The 24,500-nt window shown below is 45.6% G+C and overlaps 1 protein-coding gene across 1 annotated transcript in view; it reads right to left on the bottom strand.

The window, feature by feature from the left end:
* The window catches only part of il1rapl2 (interleukin 1 receptor accessory protein-like 2), a 976,263-nt gene that overhangs the window by 925,897 nt on the left and 25,866 nt on the right, over window positions 1-24,500 (bottom strand). The window lies entirely within an intron of this gene.

The following is a 24,500-nucleotide window of genomic DNA, read 5'->3' as shown; positions in this document are numbered from 1 at the left end:
TCAGCAATGATATAAAGGGCAATGATTAGATTCTTTCTTGTTGGAGTTGGTTACCACCTGACTCTTGGTTGAAATAAATGTTGCTTGCCAGTTGTGAGCCCAAACTTGCACAGCGTCCAGACCTTACTTTATTGGAGCATAGACTGCTTCAGTATCTGTGGAGTCATGCATGGTGCTGAACATTGTGCAGTCGTCAGAGAACATCCCCACTTATGACGAAGTGAGGGCATTGATGAAGCAGCTGAAGATGGTTAGAACTAGGTCACTTTTCTGAATTATCTGGTAAAATGTGGTGGAATTTCAGTATTCAAGATTAATGCTGAAAATATGTTTGATTAACATGTTAGGAACATCTAAGACTCATCATATTGTTTCTCCTTTCAGCTATTTCAAATTGCCGATGAGATTTTCTATCTGACTCCCAGCAAATCCAAAGTACATCATTACTGCACATACAATGTTGTCTTTTAAGACTGCATGTGTTTCCAAGGATTTACTTCTGTCTTTGTAGGATATTCTCTACATTTTAACAGATGTCTGTATTTGTCATTATCTAGCCTGATAACGTTATTAGCATCCATACTGAAGAACATGAAACATGAAGACAGAAAGTAGAACCTGACCTGATCAGTGTTTGGTGGCAGATGAGGACAGGAGTCTGTACTTCTTAATGTCAATGATTCTTTTTGGATAGAATTTACAATTCATGTCACCATCAGATTTGTGGCCAGCTCTGTTGCTGGAACTTATTTGGAACTATGAGCTTATTCAGAATGTGGAAACACCTTCCAAAGCAGGTGTACTTAAGTCATCTTGCAAAGCCTAGCCATCTAAAATATAAGCGTTCTTCCTATGTTATCTCTGAAACCAAAAGACACAATGGTAATTAAATGTTATTTGTAGAATAAATTGCTATCTCTATCACATCCTGTCTGTAATAAGAGATTGCTTGGTATTTGTATAGCGTGCTTTTGTTTCACTCCTTTTTTAAAGGTTTGGTCAGACACATAATTTCTCTCAGGTGCTCCAAGTTATCTATTATTTACAGTGAGAGTCAAAGGATGAAAGTAAAGGCCCAGTAAAAGGTAAAGTGTCTGAATGCACGCAGCTTTCAAAACAACATAGGTGAATTTAGAAATGAATAGGTATGACTTTATAGTCATATGAGACAAAGCTGCAGGATGACATGGATTAGGGAGTGAATGGAAGAAGATATTTAGGAATGAATTCTAAAGCCCTCATTGGAAATTAATAATGTGAATAGAGCTTGAGATTGTAATTTTTGTAAAACTCAGACTTAGAGATGTACAGCACAGAAACAGATCCTCGGTCCAACTCATCCAAGCCGACAAGATATCCTAAATTAAATCTCGTCTCATTCAAAGTACATTCCATTCTGAGGCTTCTCTCAGGGCATAAATGTACATACAGTGTTTAATACACAAAAAAATAAAATATTTAGTGGTGAAGACAGAATCTTCAACAACCATTTATACAAGCAACTTCTTAGTCAAAAGATCCCCAAATTAGATAACCATTTGATTTGATTTACAGCTCTTAATTCAAACATCCATTTACTAGTTACGGTTCTCAATTCCAACTTATAGGTCTTTCCTTTTCCTGGGTAGAAATGTTACTTGGAACTTCCAGAAGTGGATCATATCTTCTTTTCAGCATGTATATGCCAACACAATGAATGTGATTGAGCTTATTTAAAAGACACCCTTACTTTGAAGCAGAAAGTAACGTTATTAGCATCCATACTGAAGAACATGTCTTTCATAGTCTGGCATGATTACAGAACTCTCAATCCATTGAACTTTTTGGTATTCAGGGAGTTATGGACTGTCAGAATGCATAGAGGGTAATTGCAGACTGCACGATATTCCTGCTATGATTTGAATTATATATGGGAGTGACATTGAAAGAAACAGAGTTAAAATGCTTTCAACCTCACCTGATTACTTCAGTATGCCTGTCAGTGCTGAGCGAGGGATCAGTAAAGTTTTCCAAGAAATAAAGCACCACAATTTTGCAGCTAAAATTAATTTCTGCTTCCTTAAAACACAATGAATTTGTAAGGCATGCTTGACATGTAAACCTCAGCTCACTGACTATTTCTATAATAATATCAATAACGTGCAACCAGTATCTAATGGTTATTGTTGATTATGATATTGCCTAGTGAAGAAGTCACTTTGGTGCTCAGAAGACTCTTTAGGTTTGTGTTGAGTACAAGCTCTGTCCTTCATTTTCAGTCAGCCAGTTCAACCATATTTCCAAGCTACAGTGAGTCAGGTGAGTAAGGAGCATATTCCTTCATGCTCCTGACTTGGGACTTGTAGATGTTGGGCAAGTTTTGGGGAGTCAGGAGGGGAGTTATTCACTGAAGGATGGCTAGCCTCTGACCTGCTGTGGTTGGTACAGTGGCTACCTGGCTGGCCCAGTCCAGTTTCCAGTCAATAGTAATCCCCAGGGATTTGACAGCAGGTTATTCAACAAATGGTGATGTGATTGAATGTCAAGATCAAAGTGAGATAGATCGAGTGGAGCTGAAATGACCATGTTACCCAGTCCAAACATTTAATCAAAAGAGCTCAAATTAGAGAGAAATTTGAAATTTTGTTATCTGTTTTGCTTTGGAAACATTTTTTAACATATGTTTGTGTGAAGCAAAATTCAGAATAAAATGGAACTGAGGTGAAGAGTAGCCGTGATCTATTGATTTGATCGATCAAAGGTTGAGTGACTGAATCATGTACTCCTGTTTCTTCTGTTATTACTAGGATGGCTCTCTAACAAGAGAGAATTTAACAACCTTTATGTCTTCAATGACATTGGTAACAACAATAGCATTCTGAACCTGCCACTCCCAATGTCCTGGGGTTTGCCACTGATCATAAAATTAACAGGAACTGTCAAAGCAATATTGTGGCTGAAAAGCTGGTCAGAAACTGGGTATTCTGGAGTGAGTGCCTCACCTCCCTATTCACAATCTCCAAGGCTCAAGCCAGCAGTGTGATGGAGTACGCTTTATGTGCCTAGAAGGGTACAACCCTAAAAACATTCAAAGCTTAAAACCGCCAAGAACAAAGCATCTCACATGATTGGCACCTCATCCATCATTTAAATATTTAGTCACTCCACAGTTGCGGCAGAGTGCACCATTTGCAAAATGCCATGCAGCAACTCACTCAAGTTACTTCAACCGTATTCTCCAAACCTACAACCTTTACCCCTTGGGAGGACAAGGATAGCAGGTGCAAGTTTGGCATTCATTTTGAGAAGACTTGAATATAAAAGCAAGGGTGTACTTCTAAAGCTCTATAAGGATCTGGTCAGGCTGCATTTGGAGTATTGTGCATAGTTTTGGGCTCCATATCTAAAGAAAGATGTACTAACCCTTGAACAGGTTCAGAAGGAGTTCACAAGAACGGTCGCAGGAATGAAAAGCTGAACAGATGAGAAACGTTTGAAGCAGGAGAATGGAGTTAAGAAACTTATCAGCCATGACCGAATGGAGAAGCAGGCTCGATGGACTGAATAGCCCAACTTCTGCTCCTACCTCTTACAGTCTTATAAGTTCCAGTCCAAGCCACAATCTGTCCTGACTTGGAGCCACATTGCTGTCCTTCACTGTCACTGGGTAAGAACTTCAGTCCCTAACAGCTCTCTGGACCATTGGTAGCTCATTCTCAATTGTTATGAGTTGATGGTAAAAATATTGTTATCATATTACATCTTGTTCCTTAACTTATCCTACTTTTGAATAAATCTGAGTTGCAATTTAACGTGCAGTATATTATCTGTCTGAAGCACAAGCCAAGTATGCTGTTAATTTATAAATAGTAAATATATGGGGCAAAGATCATTTTTAAAGCTGTATCAAGTAATTCATTTCACTCCATATATGGTCTTTGCACGTGTCAATCCAAAAGAAACAACTCTGGAAACTGCCATGTTTCTGTAAAGCTGAGCAGTAACGGGGGATAGGGGAAGAATCAAGCTAACAGGCTGCATAATTCCCAAAATTTAGGATAACAAATTAAATATTTACAAGTTTAGCCTCCCTGCAAATATTAAAGTGACATTTAAATGACATCCTCTTGGCAGGTACAGCTTCCTTGCTTTAGGAATAAGATGAACCACTATCCTGGAGTGCTAAATCATTAGCAAGTGCATTTCAAGCATATGGTGGTTATTTGGAATAATCCAAAATAACAGATAAGTTCAAATGTAAGTAAAAATACTGCAGATGCTAGAAATCTGAAACAAACAACAACGAAGAACAATACAGCACAGGATCAGGCCCTTCAGCCCTCCAAGCCTGGGCTGACACATTTTGCCCTTCCATATTAAAACTGTCTTCGCTTACAGGATTCGTATCCCTCTATTCCCTTCCTATGCAGGTGTTTCTTGAATACTACTATTGAGTCTGCTTCCACCATCTCCTCTGGAAGCACGTTCCGGGTACTCATCAGCCTTGGTGTCAAATACTTGCCTCACACATCCCTTTGAAACTTCCCCTCTCCCCACAACTTGAACCTGTGTCCCTTAATAATTGACCCATTCACACCGAGAAAAAGCTTCAGACTTTCCACTCTATCCATGCCATTCACAATCTCATAAACTTCTATCAGGTTGCCCCTCAACCTCCTGCATTCCAGTGAAAATAAGCCAAGCCTATCCGACCTTACTTCATAGGTAAAATCCCCCACATGAGGCAACATCCTGGTAAATCTTTTCTGTACCTTCTCTAAAGTAACCAGAACAGTATGCAATATTCCAAGTGTGGCCGACCTAAAGTTTCTTCAAAACTGGTATCATTTGTGGAGAGAGAAAGAGTTAATGCTTGGAGTCCAGCCTGACATTTCTTCAAAGTAGAGAGCATTCAAGCAGCATCACTGACAATGGAGGAAAACAATACACTGTCCAGAAGGGCTCAAGCTGCTTTTTGAGCTTTTAAAGAAGAAACTTTCTTTTAATAATGCATCTACCAGGAACTGAAAGCATCTAAAACACTTCACAGTAAATGAGGCCTGTTTGCAATACGGCTTCTGATATAGTGAAGGAAAGTGCAGCAGCCAATTTGCACACAGCAATCTCCCTCCACGTGCATCGTAGTAGTGACCAGAACATGTACCCTCGTCATGTTGATGAGGGGAAAATATTGGTCAGAAAATTGGAGGTAGAAATCATTTTCTCTTCTTCAACACTGCAACAGGACTTTTCACATTCACCCAACTCAGTACAGGGCTAGAGTTTGTTGTCTTGCATGGAAAGCCACAATATCCTCCCGGCATCACACTGCCATGGTGCTGCCGCACTGGAGTACTGCTGGTAATTATGTGCTCCACTGACTGAATGGAAGCATGATCTGCTGATTCCATGGCAACAGTGGTGCCCCTCAGCCAAGATTGACATCCTCTCTGAACACTGGTGAGAAATTACCATTGTTTGTATTATGTTTAAGCTTTCTTTATAAAGTCATAGAGATGTACAGCACGGAAACACACCCATCGGCCCAACTCGACCATGCTGTCCAGATATCCTAGCTGCCAGACCTGTTGAGTTTCTCCAGCATTTCTCTGCATTTATTTCAGATTTCCACCATCTGTAATATTTGGCTTTTAGGCTTGCTTAGCCTCTTTTTCAGGTTTGGGTCCAAATCCATTTTGCAGGATACCATTGAATCTTTTTCTTTACCACCCTTTCATGTTACTTGTTCCATGTCACAACAGCTCATGGAACTTAAAAAAAAGCAAACAACAAAAAACTCCTCACCATCCCTCTGGTTGTTTTGCTGATTATATAACATTTGTTCCCTTTGGTTACTAACCCTCCAATGAGTGGAAACACGGCAGGAGATGGGTCCCCTCTGACCTTGACTCAACAATACAACACAATAAATCAGGAATTTAGTCAACTCTGAGTTGTATACAGTTTTCCATCCCATTTCAGGGCACTCATTCTGGCACTTCAATATGTAATGCCACTCCATAGATAAGTCACTGCACTAACCTGTAAATGCAGCACCCTGCTGGTTTGTTGGTGCCTCCAATGAAAAGCAAAATATTGCAGACGCTGCAAGCCTGAGATATTACCAGAGAATCTCAGCGGTTCTGGCATCATCTGGACAGAGTTGACATGACTTCTGAGGTGAGTCAATGTGAAGAAATTGGTATCTTGTAACTTAATTGGTGTATTATAATTTCACAAATTGAGTGATGACAGACTAACCTCTCTGTTAGCCAGCTTGCAAAGACAATGAATATAGATGCTCGAATACACATTGAACTATATTTCATTGGCTGTTTTTCAGCAGCTGAGCAGAGAGAAGGGAAAAGGAATTTGTTACAGAGCTGGACCTCTCTCTCTCCCGGCCTTTTATCTCTCTACAATCTCAGAAAACAGCACCAGGTGAAATTTGATCATTCATGAAATAACTCAATGATTGACAGATTCTGCTGCCCAATGAAGACAAGTCAACCATTAAAATAACTGTGCCTTAGGTTAAGAATTCATCATCTCAAAAAACTCAATGTTTGAGCATAGCCATTATTCATCCTGTTTGTGCTAAGCACTGTACTTTAAGAGATAGTAGGTTTTTTTACCTCTGTGTTCTTGGTGTCACATTTTTATTATCTTTCTTAGGGTGAGTAGGTAATAAAATTAATTTCTTTCACTCAATAAAAACATTGGTAATTGGTTCCTTCATTTTCCTGTGAGCTGTGCTATGAATAGAATTTAATTGATAGTTGCATGACAAAAAGAAAATAAAAATGTTTTAGATGCAGCCACGAACCCACAAAACGAACCTGAGAAAAAAAAAGTGCCAGATGTCGAGATGCCTGTCTATAGTAGATGTTGGTTTCCGTGTTTGATTCAGGATAATCATGAGTCAAAAATTCTATGACTGAGCGGAATCACAAAGAAAGAATTAATTAGCAAACTCTTGCAGAGGACTGACTAAGAAATGGACAAACTGAAAACGCAGCAAGTTGCTGCCACTGGATGAATGTCTACACCTTCCATACTCCTTTGATGTTGAAAGGCTGATGTAGCCTCACACATGGGAGTTGTATAAAATGCAATTCCAAAGCCTCAGGTCTCTGTTTGAAACATCAATAGCTCCAGGGCAGTAGTTTTATTTTATGCACAGTACATTGATGATGTCCTCATCAGTCAAGGCGTCGATGAAACCTCAGCAGATTTTCAGTGAATCCTGACAGCGCTGCAGGCTTACTTCAGCTGCAAAAAGAACTTCATTCTTGAATATAGATAGCTTAAATCAGTGGCCCCAATAACCAAAGGAAACTCGTTGACTCCTTAATTTGCAACTTTAATCAACTAGTCATTTAGCATAGTTATGGTACATTGAAGGATGAGCGTGATTGAGATAGACTGATCATTGGACTAATTATTCAGGGCTGTGTCCCTGCTACTGAACTAGGAGGTCCAAGTTCAAGCCATACCCTCCTTCAAATGTGTATAAAAAGTTGATCTGAGCAGGTCAATTTATAAATATCGACATTCATCAACAGCATTATTGGTGATAAACTCCCTAGTTTTTTTGCAGTCCAGGAGATCACTTGGCACTACAGCAAAGAAGTGCCGTATGTTTTTCAAGCTGAATGATGAGCACACATGATTAGAGACATCTCCCAGGCTTAGTCTCGGCATATTTGGTGACTAGGCCCAGAGATGGTCATCTCACACCACCCCCCCCAACCCCAAGAAATCCACCAAAACTACTGAGAATGTGGCAACTGCTCTTTTATACTGCCAGTGTTTGGCAAAAGATGACATAAATCACAGGCTTGCTCAGCAGTAGAGGGAGGCAATGCTTTCAGCATCATTGATTTGGCCACATACAACAACTTTGCAATGCAAAATTGCCTCTCAAATGAAAAGTTGCATTAATCACCCTTTAACTGGAAGTAAATTCAGCAAATAGAAGAGAACATGGAAATTATACATTTCCTTGTCCATTTGCAAGTTATTACTCCCCTGCATTTCTATCTGCCCACGGGGCATTTGATGACCTGGATCAGAACTTTTGGTCAGTGACTTGAAAGCACAACAATTTTCATAGCAGTTGCTTTACTGAACTTCAGTCCACTATTAATAGACTGTCGCTTTAAAGTGGTTTCACATGGTGCGTGTTCCATCATCAAAATTTCAGATCTAGGTTGGTTCAGAGCAACAATTACCAACAATGGTAAAGTTATTAAGGTAAATTATGGAGAACAGGACTGAGTCTTGTGGGTATCTGGTCTTCTGCAGCTGATGCAATATACTCCATGACAGCAAGATGATTTGTGGTGAGCTGATGACTTCTATGATGTTTGCTCTTGCTTGTGAGCAGCCTCTCCAGGGGCAGAAGCTATCAGTCCAAGATAATTGGATGACATTTTCTCAAGGATCACTTCGGTTCCACTCAGCTACTGAGCTCCAGGTTAGGAAAATTGGATTACGCAATGTCAAAAGTTGAATCAGTTTTATGAAAATTCTGATCAGTTTCCTCTACTATTAACCATAGAATTGTCAAATAGAGAGTTGCACCCAGTAGTTTCACCGAGGAATAGGTTGTCGAGGAGCTCAGTTACGGCACTTGTTGCAGTACCCAACGTTGACACACTCAGTATTTTGTTTGAATTTTCTTCCATGCTAAGATGAACATTGTTCTTCACCGACAGACATGGTAGATGGAGCAAAAGAAAAAAGTAACATAACATGCAGTTACAGAAGATGAGACAGAAACACCAACACTTTCAGTCATACAAGGAGCTCATGAGGATCCTACCACCAGCAATGAGCAGCTTGAACCTGAAACAGCCTTACAAGAACATTTCTTTTGAGGAAACTGTCAGCAGACAACGACAGGAAGGCACTGCAAAGACAAATCCAAGAGTAAGCCAGCACAGAATTGGCAAAAAGATCAAAAGGATAAAAGTAAAAGCACAGTCAAAAACAAAAGAGATGGACTGAAAATGCAAATAGAAATAAATAAGTAAATTAGTTCACATTTTGGAGTATGGTGTGCAGTTCTGATTGCCACACTATAGGAAGGATGAGGTGGTGTTGGAGAGGGAAGAAAAGAGTTTACCAGGATATTAAAAACCGAAAGAACTGCAGATGCTGTAAATCAGGAACAAAAACAGAAGTTGCTGGAAAAGCTCAGCAGGCCTGGCGAAAGTCGGAGGAAGGGTCACATTAACATTAACTCCGATTTTTTTTCTTCACAGACGCTGCAAGACCTGCTAAGCTTTTCCAGCAACTTGCCTGGATTGGAGTGTATTAGTGACAGGAGATTGCATTATTTGGGACAGCAAGACCTGCAGATGCTGGAGTCAAAGATAATGAAATTTAGAGCTAGAGGAACACATCAGGTCAGGCAGCATCAGGGGAGCAGGAAATCTGCCATTTCAGGCTGAGACCCTTCTTCAGAAATGGTATAAATTTGGACTGTTTTCACTAAAGCATTGGAGACAGAGGGGTAATCAGATAGAAGCATATAAAATTATGAGAAGTATGGACAGGATGGATAGTCAGAGCATTTTTTCCCCACCGTGTGGAAATGGCAAATATGAGGGGGCATAGGTTCAAGGTAAGAGAGGAAAAGTTTAAAGGAGATGTGCAAGGTAATTTTTTTTTAAAAATGTAGATGGTGGTAGATACCTAAAATGTGACACCAAGTGGAGGTGATAGAAGCAGATTCGATAACAACATTTAAGATCTATTTATACAGACACGTTAACAGGCAAGGAATAGAAGGAGATAACAAAGTGTGGGGCTGGATGAACACAGCAGGCCAAGCAGCATCTTAGGAGCACAAAAGCTGACGTTTCGGGCCTAGACCCTTCATCAGAAAAGGGGGATGGGGAGAGGATTCTGAAATAAATAGGGAGACAGAGGGAGGCAGATTGAAGGTGGATAGAGGAGAAGATAGGTGGAGAGGAGAGTATGGGTGGGGAGCTGGGGAGGGGATAGGTCAGTCCGGGAAGGACGGACAGGTCAAGGGGGCAGGATGAGGTTGGTAGGTAGGAAATGGAGGCGCGGCTTGAGGTGTGAGGAGGGTATAGGTGAGAGGGTGAACAGGTTAGGGAGGTGGGGACGGGCTGGGCTGGTTTTGGGATGCAGTGGGGTGAGGGGAGATTTTGAAGCTGGTGAAATCCACATTGATACCATTGGGCTGCAGTGTTCCCAAGTGGAATATGAGTTGCTGTTCCTGCAACCTTCGGGTGGCATCATTATGGCACTGCAGGAAGCCCAGGATGGACATGTCGTCTAAGGAATGGAAGGGGGAATTGAAATGGTTCGCGACTGGGAGGTGCAGTTGTTTATTGAGAACCAAGCATAGGTGTTCTGCAAATCGGTCCCCAAGACTCCGCTTGGTTTCTGCAATGTAGAGGTAGCCACACCGGGTAGAGCGGATGCAGTATGCCACATTGGCGGATGTGCAAGTGAACATCTGCTTCATGTGGAAAGTAATCTTGGGGCCTGGGATGGGGGCGATGGAGGAGGCGTGGGGGCAAGTGTAGCAGTTCCTGCGGTTGCAGGGGAAGTGCTAGGTGTGGTGGAGTTAGAGAGGAGTGTGGAGCAGGCAAGGGAGTCCCAGAGAGAGTGGTCTCTCTGGAAGGCAGACAAGGGTGGGGTTGGAAAAATGTCTTTAGTGGTGGGGTCGGATAGTAGATGGTGGAAGTGTCGGAGGATGATGCGTTGTATCCAGAGGTTCGTGAGGTGGTATGTGAGGACCAGGGGGATTCTCTTTTGGTGGTTATTGCGGGGGCAGAGGGTGAGGGACGAGGTGCGGGAAATGCGGGAGACATGGTCAAGGGCTTTCTTGGCCACTGCAGGGGTGAAGTTGCAGTTCTTGAAGAACGAGGACATCTGGGATGTAATGGAGTAGAATGCCTCATCCTGGGAGCAGATGCAGCGGAGGTGAAGGGATTGGGAATAGGGGGTGGAATGTTTGCAGGGGGGGCGGGTGGGAGGAGATGTATTCTAGGTAGCTGTGAGAGCCGATGGGCTTGAAATGGACATCGGTTTGTAGGTGGTAGTCTGAGATGGAGACAGATAGGTCCAGGAAGGTGAGGGATGTGTTGGAGATGGTCCAGGTGAACTTGAGGTTGGGGTGGATGGTGTTGGTGAAGTGGATGAACTGTTCGAGTTCCTCTTGAGAGCATGAGGTGGCGCCGATACAGTCAATGTTACGGAAGAAGAGGTGGGGTTTGGGGCCAGTGTAGGTGTGAAAGAGGGACTGTTCCACGTAACCTACAAAGAGGCAGGCATAGCTTGGGCCCATGTGAGTACCCATGGCCACCCTCCTTGTCTGTAAGAAGTGGGAGGAATTGAAAGAGAAGTTGTTAAGGCTGAGGACAACTTCGGCTTGGCGGATGAGGGTGTCGGTGGAGGGGAACTGGTTGGGTCTGTGGGACAGGAAGAAGCAGAGGGCCTTTAGGCCATCTGCATGGGGAATGCAGGTGTATAGGGACTGGATGTCCATGGTGAAAATGAGGTGTTGGGGACCAGGGAATTGAAAGTTCTGGAGGAGGTGGAGGACGTGAGTGGTGTCACTGATGTAGGTTGGGAGTTCCTGGACCAAGGGGGAGAAAATGGTGTCCAGATAGGTGGAGATGAGTTCAGTGGGGCAGGAGAAGGCAGAGACAATAGGTCGACCAGGGCAGGCGGGTTTGTGGATTTTGGGAAGGAGATAGAAACGGGCGGTGCGGGGTTGGGGAACAATGAGGTGGGAGGTCACCTGAGGTGATGAGGTCATGGATGGTTTGGGAGATAATGGTCTGGAGCTCAGGGGTGGGGTCATGATCAAGGGGACGGTAGGAGGTGGTGTCAGAGAGTTGGCATTTGGCCTCAGCAATGTAGAGGTCAGTGTGCCATACTACAACTGAGCCTCCCTTGTCTGCGGGTTTGATGGTGAGGTTGGAGTTGGAGTGGAGGGAACGGAGGGCTGCACATTCTGCAGGGGAGAGGTTGGTGTGGGTGAGAGGGGTGGAGAAGTTGAGGCGGTTGTTGTCGTCTTGACAGTAGTTGGAGATGAAGAGATCGAGGGAGGGTAGGAGGCCTGGGGGTGGTGTCCAGGTGGAGGACTTGTGTTTGGAGGCAGGAGAACGGGTCAGTGGAGGGAGGGTTAGGCTCGCGGTTGGAGAAGTAAGCTTAGAGGCAGAGGTGGTGGAAAAACTGCTCAATGTCCATATGTGACTGGTATTCGTTGATGTGTGGGTGGAGGGGGACAAAGATGAGCCCCTTGCTGAGGAATAGAAGGATATGGACCACGTGCAGGCAGCTAGATTAGTTTTAGAATGGCATCATGGTCGGCACGGATGTGGTGGACCAAAAGGGCCAGCTCTTATGCTGTCTTGTTTTATTTTTATTGAAGCATATAACTGCTTCAAAGCAACAAATGTTGGAGATCACAGCAAGTCAGACAGCATCCATGGAGAGAGAGAGAGAGCAAGCTAATGATGCTGTCTGACTTGCAATGATCTCCAGCATTTCTTGTTTTCAGTGCAAATTCCAGCATCTGCAGTAAGTTGCTTCTACTAAGTAATTTTGCTTTTTTGGTTCAATAGGGGGAACAAATTGTAGAAATTGAGGCAATGATCGGAAGTAACTAAATTATCGCTTAACAAGAGCTGCGATGGATTATTAGAATCAAGGAATGGTTTAGCAAAGAAGAAGCCTATTGGGTCTATGCTAGCTTTGCTAGAGGAATGCAATATTTCTTGGATGATTTGAACAGGGATGATGCATTAGCCTTCATGAAAGGGGATCCAAGTGACATTGCAGAAGTAGCAGTAAATCAGAAAATATAACGGGAGAAGGATCTCCGAAGAGAAGTGGTACTGAGTAAATTATTAAAGTGTGGGCTGACAAGAACCTGGGTCCTGATGGACTTCATCCTTGGGTAGCGAGTTTTGAGAAGATGTGTAGCTCAGGTTGAGGTTCTGGATGTGAGTTTGCTTGCTGAGCTGGAAGGTTAGTTTTCAGACGTTTCGTCAAATTTCTACATAACATCATCAGTGAGCCTCCAACGAAGCGCTGGTGTTATGTCCCGCTTTCTATTTATCTGTTCAGGTTTCCTTGGGTTGGTGATGTCATTTCCTGCATTGGTGATGTCATTTCCTGTTCTTTTTCTCAGGGGATGGTAGATTGGCTCCAAGTCAATGTGTTTGTTGATGGAGTTCCGGTTGGAATGCCATGCTTCTAGGAATTCTTGTGCATGTCTCTGTTTGGCTTGTCCTAGGATGGACGTGTTGTCCCAATCAAAGTGGTGTCCTTCCTCATCTGTATGTAAGGATACGAGTGATAGTGGGTCATGTCGTTTTGTGGCTAGTTGATGTTCATGTATCCTGGTGGCTAGCTTTCTGCCAGTTTGTCCAATGTAGTGTTTTTCACAGTTCTTGCAAGGTATTTTCTAGATGACGTTCGTGTTGCTTGTTGTCTGTAAACAGAATATAGTGGTGAATGGGACAACACATCCATCCTAGGACAAGCCAAACAGAGAAACGCACAAGAATTCCTAGGAGCATGGCGTTCCAACCGGAACTCCATCAACAAACACATTGGCTCCAAATCAATCTACCATCCCCTGAGAAAAAGAACAGGAAATGACATCACCAACCCAAGGAAACCTAACCAGATAAATAGAAAGCGGGACATAACACCAGCGCTTCGTCGGAGGCTCACTGTTGATGTTACCTGGAATAGTGACAAAACTTCTGGGAACAAACCTTCCAGCTCAGTGAACCAGCTTACATCTGGAACAAAATAAAGACCCACTCTCTTGTGGACCAAGAGGAGGAGAGCGTAGTGTCGGAGGTGGAAGGAAGACACCGGGTTGGCTGTGTGCCCTTGCAACCGGTGGATCTTAATGCTGGCTTCGGCCTAACGCTGGTTCAGGGGAGCAGCCAACCTGCAACGATGGCTGCGGCAAGTGCTCGTGCCCCAGGTCAGGGGGTCCGGAACACCATCCGTGTTTCCGTGAAGAAGGTGGATGAAGGTGCACCTGTGGACTGCACCTTCTTTTGTGAAGAGGGTCCTGTTGGACTGTTGTGGGTTCGCTGCTGCGGACATTTACTGCCTGCAGGATTTCCCCGGAGGAGGTTTTTACGATGTAACCTTCAGGAGTGCCAAGCTTTGCGAGCACTTTCTGGAGGTTTTCAAGGAGAAAGGAGGTGAGGGCCCCCACTCTGTATTGACTGCTGTCCCGCTGTTCTTGATGTCAGCGCAGAGGAGCCGTTTGGTGACTGTACACATGTACAACCCGCATGTGCCAGCAGTTGATGTCCTGACCTTCCTTCGAAGGTACGTTACGGTGGAAGGGGACCTAACCAACATCATGGACCCCTTCGGCATCTGGACCAGTAAGAGGCAGGTCAGGGTGATGCTGAGGACGGGCACAGACGGGAACATTGTACACCCACCATCCAGCTTCGCGATCGACGGGAGCAAGGGCTACCTGACCTATGCAGGGCAACCTAAAGTCTGCCATGCCTGTGGTAGGTCAGGTCACGTGGCGGCCGACTGCAAAGCCACCATCTGCAGGAACTGCAGGGAGGAGGGACACCTTGCAAAGGATTGCCCATGAGAGAAAAGCTGCAACGTTTGCGGCGAAGCGGGCCACTTCGATAGGGCATGCCCGCGGTGGGGGACCACCTACGCACAGGTCGACGGCAGGGGCAATGCGGGGCAAGCCCCTCCCCGGAGGAGAGGAAGGCACCAGGGCCCAGCAAGGACCCCACTAATGTGCAGGAGGGCCAGGCCGTGCAGGAGGGCCCAGCCCCGCAGCATGGACCCGAGGCCAGCAAAGCGACCCTGCAGGCTCCGCTCCCCCCGACAACCCGGAGTTGATGGAGGCGGCGACAGGTGACCCAGGGGAGTGGAAGACGGTCCGGAAAGCGAGGAGGAAGGCGTGCCGGCAGGCCCAGGCACTGCAACCATCAGGCAGGAAGAGGCAGCTACAGTGGGGGTATAAGAGCTCCTCTGACGAGGGCGATTCGGAGAGGGCCCGCCCAAAGCAGAAGCTAAAGATCTCAAGGGAGAAGGAAAGCAGCTCCCCGCTTCCAGGTGACGGGAGGCATCCTGAGGCTCCCTCCGACACCCAGCCACATGCTGCTGGGGCCCTGGAGGGGACCCCGGAACTTCCAGGCAGGAAGGAGGAAACAGCACGTCCCCAGCCTGACCCAGAGCTGGACTCTCCTGCCTCCGTACCCCCGACGGGGGGATGCCACCCGGAAGGCAGCACGGACGGTTTCCTGAGCCCGGAGAGCGTCCAGCAGATAGCCCGGGCAATGGGCATGAAGGGACAGATGGAGAGGCTGGAACTTTGACTTGGGGAGGGTACTGCGGTCACTGCCCACAATGGGGGTACGAATTGCGAGCATTAATGTGCGCAGCGTCAAGTCCACCGCAAGATGTGTGTCCACGTTGGCCTATCTGACCAGCGTCAAGGCAAACCTCCTGTTTCTGCAGGAGTGCGGGATACCGCACCTCAGCAGGTACGGGAATTGATCCAGCACCTGGACCTGTGGGCCTTCGATCTGGTCGGGGGGTAACAACTGTCGATCCTCGGGCCTGGCTATTCTGCTGCGGGGGCGCAACTTCACCATCTCTCAAGTTCAGGAGGTGGTGGGGGGGGCGCCTCCTAGTGGCTGATGTCACCTACAGGAACGCTCCCCTGATGCTGATCAATGTGTACGCCCCAGCGGTACGGAGTGAGCGGTTGGCCATCCTGCAGCGGCTTCCACCCCTGCTGGCTACGTCCAGGCCGGTCATCCTAGGCGGAGACTTCAACTGCATCATCGATGCAGATGGAAGATCCGGCGTGGGGACAGCGGGTGGGGGGAGTCAACTGGACGTCACGTCCAGAATCCTGATGGGCACGGTGAAGGTCGCCAAGCAGCTCGACGTCTTCAGCACCCCTGCGGACGGAGTGCAGCGAAGATGCACCTGGTCGCGGCCAGATGGGTCCATTCGTTCAAGGATAGACTTCCTGTTTGTGTCACGGGCGTTCTCGGTCAGCGTCGAGCTGGTGTTCTTCTCTGACCACTGCCTCCTGCTGGCCGACTGTCACTTACAGGACAACCAGCCGGCCGGCAAGGAGACATGGAAGCTCAACACGTCTCTATTGACGCCAGAGAATGTCGAGGAGCTCAAGAGGGAGTACGCCGGTTGGAGAACCGTGAAACTCCTCTTTGAGACGCCAGGCAACTGGTGGGAGACGGTGAAGGAGAACATCAAGAGGTTCTTTGTCCTCAAGGGTGTTCAGAAGGCGAGAGAGAGGCGGGGAAAGCTGTCGCGACTCCAGAAAAGGGTGCAGAACCTGCTCCTTCTGCAGTTGACGGGGGTCGATGACACGGAGGACCTCCGCGAGGTGAGGTGCCAGCAAGCCTCGGTCTTCGCTGCGGAGGCCTCCAGGATAATCTTCCGGTCCAGGGTCCGCTCCGTGGAGCAGGACGAGACATGCTCGCGTTTCTTCTTTCAGAAGGTGCACAAAGGGAGCTCCGTGCTTAGCTGGCTGAAGGAGGACGACGGCTTGGTGACGTCGTCTCCGCCTGACATTTTGAGGGTCAGCAGATGCCGGACTGTACGATGTGAAGCCCACAGACAGCACAGCCTCTGAGTCGTTCCTGTCGTCTATCACGGAGGTCTTAGACGACGGCACGAGGGAGTGGCTGGACCGGCCGATATCTCTGGACAAGCTGACCAGAGCCCTCAAGTCCTTGGGGAGGAATAAGACTCCCGGGAGCGACGGCTTACCGGTTGAGCTGTATTCCGCTCTGTGGGGCCTGGTCGGCCAGGACCTGCTGGAGGTGTACGATAGTGTGCTTCGGGCAGGGGAAATGTGCAAGTCCACGAGGAAGGGCATCATCACCCTCATTTACAAGAGGAAGGGGGAGCGGGAAGAAATTAAGAATTGGCGTCCCATTTCACTATTGAACGTGGACTACAAAATCCTGGCCAAGGTCATAGCCAACCGGGTCAGGTCTGTCCTGGAGTCGGTGATTCACCCTGACCAAACCTGTGCTGTGCCGGGCAGGAAGATCGCTGAGAGCCTCGCGCTCATCAGGGATACAATCGCCTACGTGCAGGACAGGCGGGTGGACACCTGCCTCGTCAGCCTGGACCAGGAGAAGGCCTTTAACAGGGTCTCTCATGCTTACATGAGGGACGTCCTCTCCAAATTGGGGTTCGGGGAGGGCATCCGCAATTGGATCCGGCTGCTCTACGCCAACATCGTTAGCGCAGTCTCGATCAACGGGTGGGAATCAGACAGTTTTCCTGTTAGATCTGGAGTCAGGCAGGGCTGCCTGCTCTCTCCTAGCTTTTTCGTGTGCTGTGTGGAGCCCTTCGCCGCGTCCATCAGGAAGGACGTGAGCCTGAAGGGCGTGACTATCCCAGGCAGCAGAGGCCTTCAGGTCAAGACCTCCCTGTACATGGACGTCATCGCCGTCTTCTGCACTGATCGTCGGTCGGTGAGTTGGCTGTTGGACATCTGCGGCCAGTTTGAACTGGCCTCGGGTGCCAAAGTCAATAGGGGTAAGAGTGAGAGAGTATCAGAGATAATGGGAACTGCAGATGCTGGAGAGTCCAAGATAATAAAATGTGAGGCTGGATGAACACAGCAGGCCAAGCAGCATCTCAGGAGCACAAAAGCTGACGTTTCGGGCCTAGACCCTTCATCCTCTCTGATGAAGGGTCTAGGCCCGAAACGTCAGCTTTTGTGCTCCTGAGATGCTGCTTGGCCTGCTGTGTTCATCCAGCCTCACATTTTATTATCAGGGGTAAGAGTGAGGCCAGGTTCTTTGGAAACTGGGACGTCCGCTCCTTCATCTCCTTCACCGTCAGGACAGACTACCTGAAGGTGCTGGGTGTTTGGCTTGGTGGAGCTGGGGCGTGCACTAAGACTTGGGAGGAGCGTATCACCAAATTGAAGCAGAAGCTGGGCAGGTGGACGCTCCGGTCCCTCTCCATCACGGGTAACAACCTGGTTGTCACATGCGAGGGGCTTTTGGTACTGTTGTATGTGGCACAGGCCTGGCCTATTCCCTGGACCTGTGCCGCTGCGGTCACCCAGGCCATCTTCCACTTCATTTGGGGGTCGAGGATGGACTGGGTCTGCAGGGACACCATGTACAAAGACCTGGGAAATGGGGGAAAGGGCGTACCGAACGCCACCCTCGCCCTGACGGCTACCTTTGTGTGCGGCTGCATCAAGCTGTGCGTAGATCCTCAGTACGCAAACACCAAGTGTCACTACTTACTGAGGTTCTACCTGTCCCCGGTGTTGCGGAGGATGGGCCTGGCCTCGTTGCCGCGGAACGCACCGAGTAGTTGGACCGTTCCGTACCACCTGTCCTTCATGGAAAAATTTTTGACGGGAAACACCTTTGACCACAAGGCAGTCAGGCAGTGGTCAGCACGTAGTATCCTCGAGGCCCTTCGGGAAAGGGAGAGGGTGGATTCCGTCGTGTGGTTCCCCACGCAGACTGCCAAAGTCATTTGGCAGAATGCCTCATCGCCACAACTTTCAAACAAGCACAAGGACATTGCTTGGCTGGCGGTGAGAGGGGCTCTGCCAGTGAGATCCTTTATGCATGCCCGGAATCTCTGCGCTACCGCACGCTGCCCTCGAGGCGGCTGCGGGGGGGAACGAGACTGTCGATCACCTCCTTCTGGAGTGTGCCTATGCGCAGGAGGTCTGGAGGGGGATGCAATGGTATTTGTCGAGGTTCGTCCCGAGCAGCTCCGTGACGCAGGACTCCGTGCTCTACGGGCTGTTTCCCGGGATGCACACCGAGACCAATATCAACTGTGCCTGGAGGACCATCAATGCGGTGAAAGACGCTCTTTGGTCTGCCCGCAACTTGCTGGTCTGCCAGCTGAAAGAACTGACCCCGACCGAGTGTTGCAGACTGGCACACTCCAAGGTCCAGGACTACGTGCTGAGGGACGCGCTAAAGCTTGGGGCAGCCGCCGCCAAGGCGCGGAGGGGAAAGACCACCGTATGAAACCCCTCATCCAGAATGGAAAAAAGGGCGCTGTCTGGTAACTGGGACCAGCTGGCACCTTCCTCAACTGGTCAGGGGGCCAACGGGGACTGTGCGGGCTGACGACTGCCGGGGTATTTTCTTTGCTTTTTTTTCCTTCTTTCTTTGTTTTTTTCCTTTAGTTGGTGTACATACCCCCTGGGTAACCCGGAGCGGCTTGCATGACTGGGTAGGTGTATAAATATGTTTTATTTTTTGTGCATCTTATGAATAAAGTATATTTTTTCAAGTAAAAAAAAAGTGACAAAACGTCTGAAAACTAACCTTCCTGCTCAGCGAGCAAACTCACATCCTTCATCTTTGTGTCTTAAAACAAGTGGTTCGAGAGACTGATACATTGCATTTAATCTTTCAAACCACACTCGATGAGAGAATCGTTCCATTAGATTGGCAAATAGCAAATTCAATCCTTTACTCAAAAGGCCAGAAACAAAGCATGAAGCTGCACTCCAGCTGGTTTGACATATGTCACAGGGAGTATGTTAGAAGCTATTATTAAAGAAGTTATAAAAGTGCTTTCGGTTTGAGGTAAGCAGACAGTTAGCATAATTTTGTGAAAGGGAAATTGTGTTTGACCAATCAGAGCCCTTTGGAGAGGTAACACATGTTGTGGGTGAACAGAAACTGGTGGGTGTAGTGTGTATAGAAGCCATTTGATAAAGAGCTAAATCACTACAAAATAAAAGATTAATGTGTAAGTGATAACACATTGGCATGGACAAAATGTTGGCTGGCTGACAGAAAGCAGTGAATTGATAAACAGACCTGGGAGAAGGAACAAAAAAAACAAATTTCTGGAAAAGCTCAGCAGGTCTCGCAGCATCTGTGGAGAGAAATCACAGTTAACATTACAAATTGAGTGACCCTTCCTCAAAAGTGGGGGAGGGTGTTTGTGTTTGGGGAGGGAGGCAGACCATAGATATTGTGGTTGAGAAATGTTTGTTGTTAAATTGAGGTATTTGTGGTTAGTTGTTTGAACCAATGATATTAAGAATCTACTTTCAGTTAATAGTTTTAGAAACAGGGAAAATAGTGGAGGGGAGGTGAAATGATAAGGTTTGATGAGTTATACACATGTGCCTCCGAGTTAAGCTCTGATCGAACTAGGACCTCAAAAGACTTGCATTAGTTTCTTCACAAAGGGATTGGTTAGCTTGATAAGCTGGGCAACCAATTTAGAATACACTGTGATGCTAACAGAATGGATTCAATTCCTGCACCAGATGAAGTTATCATGAAGGAATCTCCTGCTCAACCTCTCCTCCTACCAAAGGTATAGTGATCCTTAGGTGAAACTGCCATCATCTGAGAGTGCAGCCTTGTATTCTGGTAACTTTACTTTTAGTCTACTGGTTCCAAGAGCTGCTCCAGGTAGTCATGCCTCTCACTTCCACATCATGTGCATATTAATAAAGATCACTTTTTAAAAAACCTGCAAATTGGACCCAAGACTATCTGAATCACAGATGAACATAACAAAATCATTTCTTAACAACCAACAGGAGAACCTACAGCACATGGACTGCAGCAGCTCAACACAACCTTTTCAACAGCAACTAGGGATTATCAATAAATGTTGGCCAAACAGCTATACCCATGTCCCAAGGTCAAACACCATCTGAGTGACTAAAACAGAAACACCTATAGAGGCACACCTTTCCTCATAATCTGTTAAAGGAATTGTGAAAAGTGGTATATCTGTCTCTCAGTCCTATCCTGTTATAAAAGGAGTAGTTAAATGAAAGAAATCCAATACTCACTTCATAAACAACAAGTAACAATTTATTTATCTAACTCTAATAGTAAACAAATTAACAGAACTACAAATAAACCAAACAATTCCCCTCTTAACTCTTAATTATTCCCAAACAAAATAAAATTCTAATGGTATGCTGTTCCAATAAATATAAATCTCACTTTTATAAAACAAATTGGTAAGAATAAAATAAATTAAGGCTTAGTCTCTCAAAATTACAGCCAGGGTAAGTCTTCCAGAACATACTTTGCCTTCTCCACTGTTTTCCATTCAGGACCGCCTTTGGCCATTGAATTCTCATATCAGGAATATTAGCTAAGAGCACCATCGAACCTTTATTTAGATGCCACTTAATCTGAGAGTTTAGCAGTTTTGGTGAGAGCCAGTGAGTTTCTCTTCAGCTGGCAGTTCTCCCTCAACTGATTTTCAAATGAGCTCTTCTTTTATGCCCTTGATGACCTATCAACTTCTTACAATAGGATTGGTCCTAGTTAGTCAAACCTATCAGGTTTAAATTTAATTGGTTTTTGGTATCTAGGACCTGGTTTGCATTAGTTGGCTAAATTAAAAAACGTGCTGTCTTGTCAAAAATGTTGCTTTGATTGTCAACACTATAGCCTTTTGACACAATGTTTCAATTTCAAGAACTCTTTGTGCATCTGCTGCTGCCTGCAGACTTTGTTTTAAAATCGCCAAGCCTAAAAAAAGCTCCTTTTAGAAGGAACATGCACTCTTCCCCACGATCATTTTACAAACATCAAATACTTTAGTCCTTCTTAATAAAAACAAGAACCATAATGATGAAAAGGTGGCTTCTTTTTTTTCTAAACCTTAACATTTATTATTACTAGATCCATAGATCATTAATCTAGAGTTACACATTTCATACCAATTCTGTATGCATTTATATAACATTTAACACAGCTTATCTTATGTACACATTTTCCTTTTACACACATGATAACGCACCCTCAAGAACATTTTCACAACCCGCAACATGTACTGTCTGTAAATTAAATGCTTGTAACATAAGACTCCAACAGTGTTCTTGCCTTTAAATCTTTCATAAAATGTGAAAGGGTAGTGATCAGTGTAGACCACCTTCTCCAATGAAGTATTTTAATGTTTAATTTGCAAACTATATCAGGCCAGTACCAAACTCAATGCCTCTTTTTCAAATTTTGAATATTTTTGCTGGTGGATGTTGAGTTGTTTTGAAAACTAACCAATTGGTCTTCCAATTCCACGATCATCCTCCTGTAACAGCACAGCTCCATCCTACATCACTTGCGTGATGGTGACTTTGGAGGGTTTCAAGAAATTTGGCGGTGGCTAAAACTGGTACAGAGGTTAACACTGCTTTTAAATTCTCACATTCCTCCTGGCATTGTTCTGTCCACCAGGATTTCCCCATCTTCTTTAGTAGATCCATCAGCGGTGCCACCATGCTACTAAAGTTTGGTGCAAACTTCTGGTAGAACCCACTCAATCCCAAAAACCGAAACACCTCTTTCTTTGAGGATGGTCTTTGAAATTCCCCAAAGGCCTTTGTCTTCACGTTCCTCAGTGTCATTCGTCGATGTCAAACATTGTGTCATAAGGATGGCACTTCTGCCTTTGCGAACTCTGGCTTTGACAAGTTTATGGCCAGTTTTGCCTTCCATAGTCTCTCAAACAGCTCTGCCAATTGCGCCACATGATCTGTCCACAAAGGGCTACAGAACATTAAGTCATCGATACAGATGGCACAGTTAGTCAATCCTGTCACAACTCTGTTCATTAGTCTTTCAAATGGGGCTGGTGCATTCTTCATTCCAAAGAGCACTACTTTAAATTGATACACCCCATTTGGGTTTACAAATGCAGAAACTTCTTTCGCTCTGTCCCACAAATGTGCTTGTCAGTAACCATGAAGTAAGTCCAACTTTCTGATATAAGTGGGCAGCAAGGTGGCTCAGTGGTTAGCACTGCAGCCTCACAGCATCAGGGACCTGGATTCAATTCCAGCCTCAGGCAACTGCCTGTGCGGAGTTTGCACATTCTCCTCATGTCTGCATGGGTTTCCTCCAGGTGCTCCAGTTTCCTCCCACAGTCCAAAGGTGTGCAGGCTAGGTGAATTGGCCATGCTAAATTGCCCATAGTGTTCAGAGGTGTGTGGGTTATAGGGGGATGGGTCTAGTTGGGATGCTTTAAGGGGCAGTGTGGACTTGTTGGGCCAAAGGGCCTGTTCCCACATTGTAGGGAATCTAAACTAATCTAAAGTGGTTTGTCCAACTTTTTCCACTCAGTCCTCCAGCCTTGGAATTGGGTATAAGTCTGATTTAGTCATGGCCTTCTGATAATCTATGAGAATCATTGAGTACCAGCAGGTTTGGGAGCTAACATGATTGGCGAACTCCATTCGCTTTGATTCAATGAAGATTTATTGGAGCATCCTTTCCACTTCCTTCAGTGCCTGTGCTGCTTTGAGAGGATTAAGCATGTAAGGGTGTTGTTTTATCAGAACTGAATTCTCTATGTCAACCTCATGTACTATGGTATTAGTCCTCCCTATTTTATTTCTACATATGTCCTCAGAGTGCCGCAGTAAGCCTTTCAATTCAGTTTCCTGTTGCTGAGACAGATAGCTCACTGTCCTGTCCTATTCTTTCAGGACTTCCTCAATATTCAATTTATTCTGAGGTGCATCAAAATCCTCATTATCTGGATAATGGTTCTTCATTCTGAGTGGCAGTAACTGATACCCGTTTCTTCGGTTCCCCTTTCCTGTCATGGTAGAGTTTCAGCCTGTTCACATAACATACCCGATCATTTTTTTCCCCAACCTGGCATTTTTGCCAGATAATTCACCTGTCTTAATTTCCTTGCAATCTGATAGGGACCACTAAACCATCCTTTGAAGGGAATTCCAACTGTTGGTAACAACATGAATACTTTATTTCCATGGGCAAATATACAAACTTTAGATTTCTTATCTGCTTCTTGCCTCATTATGTGCTGTGTCACTTTCAAACGTCGTCTGGCTAACTTACCTGCTTTATTTATTCTTTTTCTTATCCCCAATATATAATCCAAATGTGAGATCTCTGACTTTGGACCTGTTAAATTTTCCTTGATTAATTTTTAAAGGCCCCTTAATTCATATCCGCATGTCAGGTCAAATGGAGTAAACAGAGTTGATTCAGTTAGGGCATTTCTGATAGTAAATAATAAGTGGGATACTTTTATCCCAATCATTTGGGTAATCCTGGCCATAAGCCCTCAGCATGGTCTTTAGGGTCTGATGCCACCTTTCAAATGCTCCTGCGATTCAGGATGGTTTGCGCGTCAGTTTTAAAGTGTTGGATGCCTAAACCATCCAGGACCGCTTTACATAGTTTGGCAGTAAAATTGGACCCTTGGTCTGACTGAATCTTCTGGGTGGTCCATAACAGGTAACGAAAGCCAGCAACTCCTCCAAAACATTTTTTGCCTTGACATTCCGTAATGGAATTGCCTCCGGAAATCAGGTAGACACATCCATTGTGGTTAGCAAATTCTGGATTTCACTTTTGGTTTTAGGAAGGGGTCCTACACAATCAAACATAACCTCTACGAAAGGTTCTTCAAATGCAGGAATTGGCATCAAAGACTTTGGTTTTATAACTGCCTGTGGCTTTCCTAACATTTGA

The sequence above is a fragment of the Stegostoma tigrinum genome, chromosome 15 (genome assembly GCF_030684315.1).
Source record: "Stegostoma tigrinum isolate sSteTig4 chromosome 15, sSteTig4.hap1, whole genome shotgun sequence".
Classification (NCBI taxonomy): Eukaryota; Metazoa; Chordata; class Chondrichthyes; order Orectolobiformes; family Stegostomatidae; genus Stegostoma; species Stegostoma tigrinum.
This window is presented reverse-complemented; position numbering and strand designations above follow the sequence as displayed.